This window comes from Tachypleus tridentatus, chromosome 1, assembly GCF_004210375.1.
Source record: "Tachypleus tridentatus isolate NWPU-2018 chromosome 1, ASM421037v1, whole genome shotgun sequence".
Classification (NCBI taxonomy): domain Eukaryota; kingdom Metazoa; phylum Arthropoda; class Merostomata; order Xiphosura; family Limulidae; genus Tachypleus; species Tachypleus tridentatus.
In genome coordinates, this window is record NC_134825.1 from 101,666,518 (window position 1) to 101,679,000 (window position 12,483).

The 12,483-nt window shown below is 32.1% G+C and overlaps 1 protein-coding gene across 2 annotated transcripts in view; it reads right to left on the bottom strand.

The window, feature by feature from the left end:
- Positions 1 to 11,048, bottom strand: part of LOC143257026 (protein C1orf43 homolog) — a 31,150-nt gene extending 20,102 nt beyond the window's left edge. The window contains exon 1 of one of the 2 annotated variants that reach the window (XM_076515101.1): positions 10,813 to 11,048. The gene's annotated coding sequence lies outside the window, so the exon portion shown is untranslated. Of the gene's footprint in view, positions 1 to 10,397; positions 10,618 to 10,812 lie in introns of those variants that run through there. The other variant, XM_076515110.1, reaches the window with a different exon arrangement.
- Between the last annotated feature and the right edge of the window lie 1,435 nt (positions 11,049 to 12,483).

Here is a 12,483-nt window from a genome sequence, read left to right on the forward strand (position 1 = left end):
ATTACTTGAAAATAATTTAGTTGCATCCCAATGTGTTTAATCAAAATATATCATAATTGTAATTAGAAATAATTAAGTAGCCAATTGGTCAACTTATATACATATGTTGTTTAAACAGAATAAACATAAAATATTCAATAAATACAAATTTGAGTCATTGTAATATTTTGCCACTGCCTACCATATTAACTAAGCCTTGTTATCTTTGTTCATCTTGAATATTGTAAAAGTTAATTTGCTTATTTGATGTCTTCTCCTTGAAAAAAAATCTGTAACCTTCAAGTAGATATAATTTAACATGTGCATTTACACCAATGAAAAGAATGTTTAAAGAAAATAGGAATAAAAAACAGTGTGGGAATTTATTTTTTCAAGTCTTCAAAACTTTCACAATAAATGCCTTTGGTCAATGCTATAGAAATGCCAACCAGACTTTTCTCATGAAATCATAAAGCCACTTCTCATTTTTCTTTGTTTACTCCATCATGACATGAAAAAGTCTAATTAGTTTTATTCAGTTGTATTTAATATTTCTATATAGCTGTTTCCAAGGCTATGTTTCATTTATAAATGATCAAACCACTTGACATGACATCCAAAAAGATAGCAACCAAGACCTATACAAAAGCTAAGCAGAAAAAGACTAGGGAAATACTTAAAAATAAAGAAATTGACAACATAATATCATGAGGCAATTTAATTCCTTATCAAAAATATGAAAGATTAAAAATGTCTAAATATTCAAGATGAATTGTTAAATGATGTTATACTGTATGACATTATTTAATCAGAAAAACAATATATATAAAAGCACCTAGTAAGATTACTAACAGGTAAATGTTACCATAAGTTAAAGACATAATTCCTAGGATTGAGTTTATAACTTTACAGGAGCATAACTATAGGGAATTATCAATCACATGGTCATTAACAAACATACACAAATAAGTTTAGAATATTAAGTAAGTGAATATATGTACTTTAGGTGCTTTTTCTTTCAGCTTAAAGAGCCAGTAAATTTAATAGCATGTGTTACTTTCACTTGTTAATGTAGAAAAATATCATTATCATAAATAAATAAAATTACTCATTATTTGGTACAATAACAATGTAGAGTGAAGTGAGCCAACAATTTATTTTAAATTATTAAAATGCCAAACCCATACATCTCCATCTTAATTGCTTCTTTATTTGTCATTGTACTTTAGGCCAAAAATTAATAATTCTATTTATAGTAACACTACCTGGAAAAATAAGGTCTAGTACGTACGACTTTTATCACGTTTTTTCTATTAAACATTATTACATCATTAATACAAAATAGAGGTTGTTTCATGCATTTTGTCAATTAAAAATTAAGTCACTTTCAGTTGTTTTTTTTATAATTTTATATCTGTTCTTTTAGAAGATATATGATGCTTCATTTTTTCCATATCTTACAGCCTATTTACTGCCAATAAGATCAATAGGTTACAGGCTAAAGTCCTTCTTTCTAATACATAATAACCCTAATGGATTTTTGCACAAAATATACAAGGGAATTCATGATTGTAGCTAATTTATATGTACTATGCTCAGTCCTCTTCTTAATAAGGGTTAATAGTTCTTTACAAAACTGCTGTTACCATACTCTATATATTATATAACTTGTGTTTCTAATACAAATTTCAAATTTATAAAATAGTAATATACAAACTAACTAAACAAATTTATAACAAAAACTATAATGTGTTCATTTTTTCAATTTCACAGTAAATATGTAGGCATTGTTGAACTTCTGAACTCTTTGTTCTAGTGACAGAAAACTACTTTATATACAATTATACCAGTGTTTTTAAAGGTTGATTGCCACATCAATTAACCAATATTTGTCTCTTCCAGAAAAAAAGGAACCAATATTTAGCTAACATTGCTCCTCATGATTCATTATACCTGCAAATTATTAAATTTTCAATGTGCATCAACTTAACACAAAAGAACTACTAAGCAGTGGCTATTTGGTTTAGTTTGCAAATGAATAGATCAACAGTCTAACCACAATCCTTCTAAAATGACACATCATTCCAAAACAGCTTGCAATTAACAACACATGGGTTCTTTTATGCAAGAGGTAAAGTTTCATTCTTAGTAAAAGAAAAATTGCAAGATTAAGTGCCCAGTTTCCACTCAAAAGTATATTCATTGTTATATTTATTGTCATTACTATCTATGTATCTCTATCTACCTATATTTTACTAATTAAATTTATAACAGCAATTTTAACTCACAAGTGAAACCACTTCAAGACACCAAACATTTCATCCTTAGACTTGTTGATAATCTTACCACATAAGTTGACTTATGTGTGTAGCTTATGCATTGAAAAGAATTTAATCTGATACCTCAAGGACATGTGTGCCCAAAAATAGCATATGTTGTTTTCTATAAACTTATATGCAACATTACAGTTTCATTGTGGAACATTTAATTAACACTTGTTTACTTCAAACTATCAAATACAACATCATAGTTTTTTTTTTAATAAAACATTGTACAAAATAAGAAAGACTATTAAACAGTATCTTTTTGACTAAGAGACTAATTGTAGTTTTCATAGTAGGGAAAGGAAAAGATGAGGAGTTGTGTGTTGTTTATCAAACATTCTACCTTATAATGCAATAATGCACTTTTACTACAGCAATGTATATTTTTATCTTTTATTTCTTACAGAAGGTCAGCAAAGAATGGCAGAGTGAAAAGTTAGCTTAGGTTAAAAAAAAAAGGAAAACTGAAAAATGCATCCAATGCCTGGAGTCACTTTGAAAAGTATTATTAATGTTTTTATAGAAGCATAAAGAAAAAGGAGAAAAAGCAGTAACTCTGATATGCAGGTGTTACATATCAACCAAAATTGTTAGAGAATTACATTAAACAAAAAATATAGACAACAGACAATCCTAAGTCACAAAGTAATTAACAGCAAAATCCTAAAAATGACTGGCAGATGATCAACCCTAACATATGCAGAAATCTGGCAAAACTTTGACCACCCCATAAAATACATACAATGTTGAAGCAATCCCAGAATACCAAGCATAAAACTGTTACACAACCCCATAGTGAGCAAACTGAAGACAGCATCTGGACTGAGGAGAAATATGATATAAAGATAGGTATTCTAAAACATCTATTTTGATCATCCATAGTTATAGTGAAAAACAAACCACCCTGAACATGATAAAGAATGTCATGAAAAACCAGGGAAGACCCAGAATTGGCCAAGGCAGGACAGAAGGATCAAAGGACTAAAAACCTGGAGAAGATTCAACAGGCTTGACAGCTTTCTGTGATAAAAGACTCAACACAACCTTGAAAAGACCTAGACAGGTAGCTGGATTCCAAGTAAATGGGAAAGAAATCAGTACAGAAGACAAAAATTATGGAAAAGGAAAAAATTTTTCTGACAAAACTGGATCACCCAAGACTTGGTATTATGGAGTACCCAATGCATGGAAACAAAATTGACAAAATGTGCCCCTAATGGACTGGATATCATCTGATAGTCACTGGAACTGCTGGAGACAATAAACCTGAAATTGAAACACATGGCAAACTTTTAACTCCTAGCAGTATGAACTGGAAAAAGAAGGGAGATTGCATGACAGAAAACAGTTATGGGAGAGGTCATGGTACCAGAAAGAAGTAAAAGAGTAACCAAAGATGAAAGTGTCCAAAAGGTCAAATTGGGCACACAGAGTTCTCATGTGATTCCAAAGATGCAAGAAATCTCCAAAAACAAATTTATGGAGAAAAGGAGCCATCTAGAAGATATAAATATGAGGAGAAGGTAGATGAACCTGTGAAAAGACAGCATCCTTCCCAACAAAACCCCATGTGAATGGATAATGTTAAAGAGAAAAATAACACGAAAGAGAAGTAAAAAGGGAAAAATGTAACTCCCCAAAACCCCTCAGGGAATCACTAAAGTGCCTCAAAAAAGGTGGTGTAGACTAGACAAATACAGTAGAAAAGCTATAACTGTATAACATATGTTGGAAACTTGGTAGTTAAAAAAATGTAGATAGCCCTCCAAATTGTCAAAAGTGACTCCAACTGCTGGAACATGAGAAACAATTGATCAGCTTTCTCATAAGCTAAAACATCATAATCAAAAGTTCATGAAGGACAAGGCATATTAACACCAGCTCCTGATAGAAAAAAGAAATGCTCACTACAAGAGGAAGGACGATAAACAAGGAACAAGTATCATATAAGAAAAGGAAATGTGTCATATGAAACTGGTAAAAATGAGAAAACAGAAAACACCTGTAAAGGCATAACCAAAAAGTCAGAGTTAGGCCTCATAGACTTTGTAGGAGATGATGCATCTGGAAGGCACAGCATAGCGAAGAGGAGGAATAAGGTTGTCCAAATCCTCTTAATCAAGAACAGGTTCAGACAATGTAGGAGAAATCCCAGCACCACTGGGAGAAAAAGGAAAACGGATGCTTCATTTAATGATCAGTGTCCTGACGACAGGCCAAAAATCCTAAGTCAAGACTCTGAAACCTGAAGCCAGTAATGGCACTTGAAGTAGTAGGAAAAATATCATTTGTAAAACACAAACTTTGAAATTTAATTTAAACCAAGGAGAAGTCAAATATGAGAGACAAAAATAAACAAAGGTAGGATATCATGACAAAATACTACAGAAAAATCAAGTAAATCACTAATTTGCAAAAACAAAACATTAAATGAACACATAAAAATAATACAAATGTTTCCACTCAATCATTTTTTTTAATGACAAGCAATAATTTGGTAAAATCAAAAACAGATTGTCATATGCATCAGGAGAGTGTGTCACACACCAACTGGTGGATGATTATAGCATGATGATTTCTACTTAAACCTTGCTGACTGTAAGGTACATGGGAGTTCAAGGTACATTGTATATGCAGTTAAACTGTTGCACTAAACTTTAATTATAATAATGTTGCCTATATGTTACTTAAATCTTTAGTAGTTTTCTCATTAACTTAAGTATCATTACATTATAGCATCACTCACATAGCTTATAGAAAGTTTGAGGCCTTAGTAAACAACAAAGATCACAAACTGACCTGATGTAACAGTATACAGATGAGCCCCATACATAGGAGGCCAATGGAGTATGTGAATAAGGAATATGCAAGACACATCCATGGGAGACCATACCACTTCTGAGCCTTATGTCTCAATAAAGGTGGAATCTTATAAAGGGCCTCAGAAACAGCCACTTGGAGTGTCTGGAGGAATGTAGCACTGGAGACAGTGCAACAGGTGACCACAAACCCTGTTTTGTAAAGCAGACCACTCCTGATTAATTCAAATGAAGAAGTAGCAGGGATAAGAAGTAGTCCAATTCTGCTTACTTTACTCATGTTAGTCCATGAGTGTACAGCAAATATACTTACAATGGAAAACACTACAAGGAAAAACCTGCAAGTGGTCTTACAGAACTTCCTACCTCAACAGCAGTCATTATTGACCTGAATGGATCATACAGTGTGATCTTAAGAATAAGTATACCTGGTAAGGCAACACCCACCCCTCAAGCAAAACATGTACATGCAAGAAAAACCTCTGCAACAAACAAAAAAGTACAAGAAGAGTACCTATTCACTCACAGAGAAACTGTGAAGCAAAAATTGCCAAACAATGAAGGTAATATCAAATAAGTGTATGGGGAGTAGTCCACATGCCAACACAAACTATATTCTCTATAGACAATAGAAATGGGCAGCTAGAAACACAGTAAGGTGATGAATTTCATGAGAAGAGATGACAATCATTGGTAGACAAGAAGAATAAACCTGACAAATAATCTGGTGAGTCCAGCATGTAAGGATAATAACAGAAATAACATGGGAAAGGCAAGGGTTCCAATGAATGAACAAACAAGAATAGGAATCAAGGGAAGGACCAGCATACTAAAAGACCCTGACAGGAAAAAGAAGCAATCTAGAGTGAAATGACGATAAAGGTGTGAAATGGGAATGAAGAAAAAATCACCCTCATGTGCAGTTGATGTTTTAGGCAGAAAAGTCTGACCTAGGTAGATGACATAGGTCCCATGATATAATATGCAAGAATCATCAAGTGCAAACAAAACTGAACATCAATGTTCATATGCCAAAAGGAGGAGTAAGAAAGTTTTTAAGGAAAGATGATATAAAGAATGGGATGGCATTAGCTTCAAAGAGAAAGTACAAAGGCATGGAAGAATTCAAATAAGGTGTTATAGACTCAAAAGCAAAAAAATGTAAATGAGATGGAAGTGATATTTAAAAAGCTATTGGGTACACACAGATGGATTAAAACAAGTTTGAAAAAGTCAAAAAAAGACTTAAATACAAAAAGCTATAAAGAAAAAAAACTGAAGTACAGAAAGAGATAACTGAGGCAGAAAAGAATATCAGTGACAGAACATTAGATTTGCAAAATGAATTGGTAAATGCAAATATTATACCAAAAGCTCCTCTTTCTACACTTGCTGAGGAATTCCAACCCAAAACACCATCTACTATAAAATATGGAATAGGACAGCTTTTATGGTCTATAAATATTACCACTACTGCTGTGCCAGCTTTTACTTTAAGGGCTTCTTGAATTACACCAGCTATGTCACCAACAAATTCAACAACATTATCCAACTAAGAAACCAAAGTACAATAATGGAAAAGTACCATGGAAAACTTATCAAACTCAGTTCAAAATCATTTCTACAGTTAACAGGTGACACAGTGAATAGCAAGTTATTAATCATGCTGCCCATTTAAACATATGGCAATAGTAACGACCTGAATAGTGGGCAGGTGCCAGAAGATTGGAAGTTGGCTAACATTTCTTCTTTTTTGAAGAGAGGTGGTCAAAACTGTTTCAATAATTACACGCCTACTAACCTAACATAGTTAAGACAAAGTTTTTGAAAGTCTGATAATAGATGCTTTGCAAAATCATTTAAAAATGTTAAAAATTTTATTAAATAGTCAACACTGTTTCACTAGCATGAGTGTATAAGTGTAGATTTAGTGTATCTGGATTTTCAGAAAGCAGTGAACAAGACCCCACATAAAAGGCTTCTTAAAAAAAAATTATCTATGTGGGTTTGGGGATGGGTTGGCTAACTTGATAGAAAAGTGGCTAAACAAGCAGATGATTGTTATAAATGTAATTTAGTCAAAATGATTTAAAGTCACAATTAAGTTACAGTGTTAGACACTTTGTTCTTTTTATTTACATTAATGACATAAAAAAAGAAATGGTCAATAAATTATTCACAAATGCTGATGACATTAAAGTTCTGAGTTTTGCCAACTGTAGGTTTGGACTACTTGGCGAGTTACCTGGAAAAATAATAAATACTTTTTAGTTATAATAAATGCAAGTTAATGTGTTGTATCGTAACTTAAACTTAAGTATTATTTTGATGTGAATAAACTTAACAGCATTATAAAAGAAAAGGATCATTCTCTTAAGCCATCCATACAACATTATGTTGTTAGGATCGGGGTAAGTAGAATTGTAGACCATTTTACATAAATATTGAATACAAGTTATAATTTGATTATATAGGTCACTGGTTAGTGCATATTTAAATTATTATGTTCAGTCTTGGGCTTATTACCTAAAGAAGAATATTAAATTTTTTGGAAAGGGTTCAAAAAGGTATTACTAAGACAATCCTTTGGATAGAAAGGTTGTCATATGAGGATAAAAACCTTTCAAAGATTCTCTTGTTAAAAAAAAAGTTAGAGGTGATCTAATGATGTTGTTTAAAATTTTAAAGGAATTGAGACAATGTTTCTATATCATCTTTTTTGTACTTGATAATAATGGTAAGACTAGGGGGACACAAATACAAATCTTGGTTGGGTAGGAGTCATCTTCAGCTAAAACAAGAAAGGATAGTTAGTCTTTGGAATAGATTGTCTTCATATGTGGCAGCAGTATATTTAAGAAGATTTTACATGAAAGCTTGATGGGTATCTGAATGGCACAAAATGTATGCAATTGCTTTATTTTTAATTTAAAGTTTAATTTAGTGGGTGGAATGGCTTTAAATTGTATGCTATAGAAGTACCTGCCATATTCAACAACCCTTATGTGACAAACCAGAAAAAGTTTCCTGTATAAAGTTCAAAAACAGAGTATGGAGGAAAGAACAGACCTTGGCCTCATATGCAAAGGATCTGGAAAGGCTTGCCCAATCATCTTACCTTATATTCCACTTAAGTGATGGATCTTTTGCTGAGGGACCAATTTATAAATGCTATAACAGATAAGAACCTGATAAGGCAAAATGGAAGTACATCTTTAAAGAAGATATGCAGTAGATTATTGAACTTAAATCCATTAAAGTCTCAAATAAATAACTAAAGCCAGTAAAGATACCATCTACAAGTTATGGGAGCAGAATGAGTAAGTTGTAACACAAACTCCCTCTGATAATAGTTCAGAAGAAACTAGAAGAATCAAACAACGAGTTAAAAGGAATGAAGGAAATAAACCACAAGATAATACCATAACATGAAATGAAATATTGCCAAGAACAACAGAAAAAAAAACAACAACTAGGAAATAACAACTCCTCCCAAAAGGCACCAGTAAAAGTGAAACTTTACAACTGTGGAAATAAGGGCATTACATCTAATACAATAAGGAATCAATAGCTTTTATTAACTCAAGAAGATAATACCTTAAAGATATGTCTCCAAGCCCAAACAGATCAAAGAAACAAAAAAAAGCTCAATGGACATATAAAAAGTGGAACTAGTTGGATATTTGGAATGAAATTAAGTAAAGAATACTCCAACTATCTCAAATAAGATAAGAAACTTTGAGGAAACTTTTCCTTGGGTTTATTTAAGGAAAATCTTGCAGATTGTTAACTAACACTAGTTTTACTAGTTAAACCCAAGTTTTGAATTGAAAGGTGAGGAATTGCCTCCAGATAAGAAGATAATGAATTGATACAAGTTGCAGGTGAATATAAAAGTTCACCAAAAGAAAAATTGGAAGGTAGCATTTCTGTACAAAGCTTCTCTATGTGTGAAAAAATTAACATTGGGAAAGAGCATATATTAGGATTTTATTTCATGCAGAGACTTGAACACTTAAGTTATGCTAACTTTGTATCTTTGCCACTTATGATAATAAAACCCCTATGTATTACATGTAATTAGTAATCCGTGATGATGAGAAAACCCACTTGTAGAGAAAATTATATATTTAAAAACAGCTGGTATGGATAGAGAAAGTACTAGTAGAGGAGCGAACAACATTTCGACCTTTTTCAGTCATCTTTGTGAACCTGACGATGACCGAAGAAGGTCAAAACGTTATTTGCTCCTCTACTAGTGCTTTCTTTACCCATACCAGCCATTTTTAAATATAAAATGCAATTACTACACCAGAAGTTGAATTTCTAGTGACGAGAGAGGGGGTAGTCGTTCAATTACCACGGGATTGTTACCAATAACTCTCCATCTAATAACATCGACATAGTGGAACAAAAAAACGCTGTCACATACTGAAGTAATAATGACTGAAAGAATTCTCATAGATCTGCAGAATAAAGATATCATACACGACTCTACTGAGCAAAGACTGAAAACCAACTTTTGATAAAATGAAAAGTTACAATGATATTAATGCAAATAAGGCCAGTCTTGGTATGACTGAAGAATTCCTGTTGCAAGGAAGGACAAACTCCAAAGTCAAGTAGGTGTTGGGAAGAAATATATGTTGTGATGTAAAAAAATCAAAGATGTGGTTTACAGAGTCCAGAAAGCATGGCAATCCAAGCCAAAGGTCACTGAGTGCGACATCCTTTAGAAATATGTCAGTGAGAAAACAAGTGATTTTTTAATGACAGAAAAAAAAAAAAAAGAGCCTGCAAACAGAAAGTAAACTTCCTGTTGAGACCACTTGATAACTTTTGTATCACAGTTCCTGTTGAAAGTGAAAACATTCTTTGTGAGCTTTGGCCTACAACTACCAGTGAAAACTACCTGTAGAAAACATAAAGGAAGAAAACTAGATTTTTTATTGTCATGTAAAATGTATTTGCATTATTTTAATCATGTATTCTAATCAACAAATTACAACAATATTAGGACTAACAATAATAACTGATACAATAAAACTTATGAATGATGATTGATACCACTAATGAAATTATTCCTAAATATCCAAAAGCAGTATTCATTTTATATAAAAACTTAATTTCTACCTCATATATAATGTTTAACCCTAAAACTAACAATCAAACCCAGAAACAAAAATTTTAAATTTTGATATTACTAAACTCAAGACTAGCAAGCAACAGCAGTAGCATCAGCAACAAAAACATTAAGCGTTAAAAGGAAAAGTACCTGCTGTTTCTTTGTTCCCCATATTTGCATCAAGTTATATAGCTTGTAAAGTTTATCAGCACTTGACCTCTCTTATTATGAACTGTTATTATTAGATTAAAATTTAATTTTAATTTAAAGGAAAAGCAGTTAGTCAACACCACCAGCTCATGAGATTTTATCAACACATTAAACACTGGCGCTTGTCTATCTGCTCTTACGCACAATGTGTTATTCTTACACACGGCAGTGACAGCAACCAATTTGCGTCACACAATATTAAAAAAGTAAACACTTAACATCAATTTCCATATACACCAAACAGAATGAAACTCGTCGGTTTGTTTATCGTTCGACTTTCAATCTTCATATCCATATATTTATACAGTATATGACAAAAGGTTATCTAATTAAATAATAAATGTGAAATACTTACAAGACACACTGTAAGTCTGTTAATAATTTCTTTCGAAATTCAAATAATACAAAATAAACAACGTTATATGTGGAATTGTAACTTATAAAACATAATATTCATCTTAGAGTATACACGTTAACTACAACAAAGCTATGGCTTATTGTACTGCTACGAATTACCACAAATGTGCTTGTGTTATTATTATTGATTGATTGCAACATATCTTAAACGTTGGATGACACTGTTTAGTGTCTTCCTTTCTCACATAATCAAATGTTAATTAAGTAATTAAGAGACTTGAAAGTGCGATGATAATAAATAATAGTAATTAACACAAATAATGAATACCTGCAAAACTAGTATTTACATATCTTAGCTACCCGTATTTTTCTTAAATATCGGACAAATTTAACGTCTGTTTGTTTATTTTTGAAATTAGCGCAAAGCTACACGACGTCTATTTGATCTAGCCGTCCCTAATTTAACAGTGTAAGACTAGAAGAAAGGCAGCTAATCATCACCGCCAACTCTCGAGCTACTCTTGTGCCAACAAACAGTGGGGTTTACCGTCACATTATAATGTTCCCACGGCTAAAAGGGCAAGCATGTTTGGTGCGACGGAGATTCGAACCTGCAACCTCGAATAGTCGAGTGCCTTAACCACCTGAAGTACTGATATATATAAATTCAAAGTAATTGCACTTTCTCAAAACATTATAAAATTTTATGTGAAATAAGTGGAAAGAAGGTTCTTCAAATAAGAATCTAAATTTATTTATCAACTTAAGCTTCAAGTTTAGAGTAGATAGTAAACAAATTGAAAGAAATGAAGTATTGAATGATCGTTGCTCATAATTTCCATCCATATAGTAAACCAAATGTCGTGTCATAAAAATATCTAAAATTGAGGCGAATGTTGTACAATCATATATATATATATATAATAAAGTGTCGTAACATGACGCCGAGAATATTTCGATACCTACATGGACTAGAACATAACAAGTGCATTTTATTAATTCTAGTTTCAACAAGTTGTGTGATTTTACAACGCAATAAAATTGGTAATATGGTGAGTCTTCGTTATATGTTGCATAGCTCTGCATCGTTTCATTACTGGAGTGCTAACCAATTACTACCCATGTATCAAATAATGTTGCTTTGTTACGTTAATAAAACATTCCAACGACGTCGACCACATTTCCAGGTGTGGCGTTTACCAATCACTACTAATTTGTTTGAAACAATGTTATTTTGTTGAATTAATAGAGTGTGAACACTCTCTGCTCAGGCATCCTTCACGAGAATTTTAGCAAGTTACAAAATTTGAATAAAATACCTTTTTTATGTTATACATATCAGGATAGGATACAATTTTAGTTAACAATCCATATTTTAACTGTATATAAGTTTTAGGTTCTTAATCTTATACGGCAATATTTTTTTAAATTCTGAATTTCCCCTAGTGTGAGAAATTTGACTGTTTTTTCTAGACATCCTCTTTTCTCTACTTTATTTTTCACCATCCCTTCAATAGGTAAGGAGTTTAACTTAAATTACTCACTATGATATTATCATCGCTCTGACAAATCATAATTTTATTAGCCTGCAATCTTGTTTGGTTACAAGCTTTGTTCTCACAGGAAAGATATCACGTAGTCGACCAATTCAACCAGCTTGGACCACATT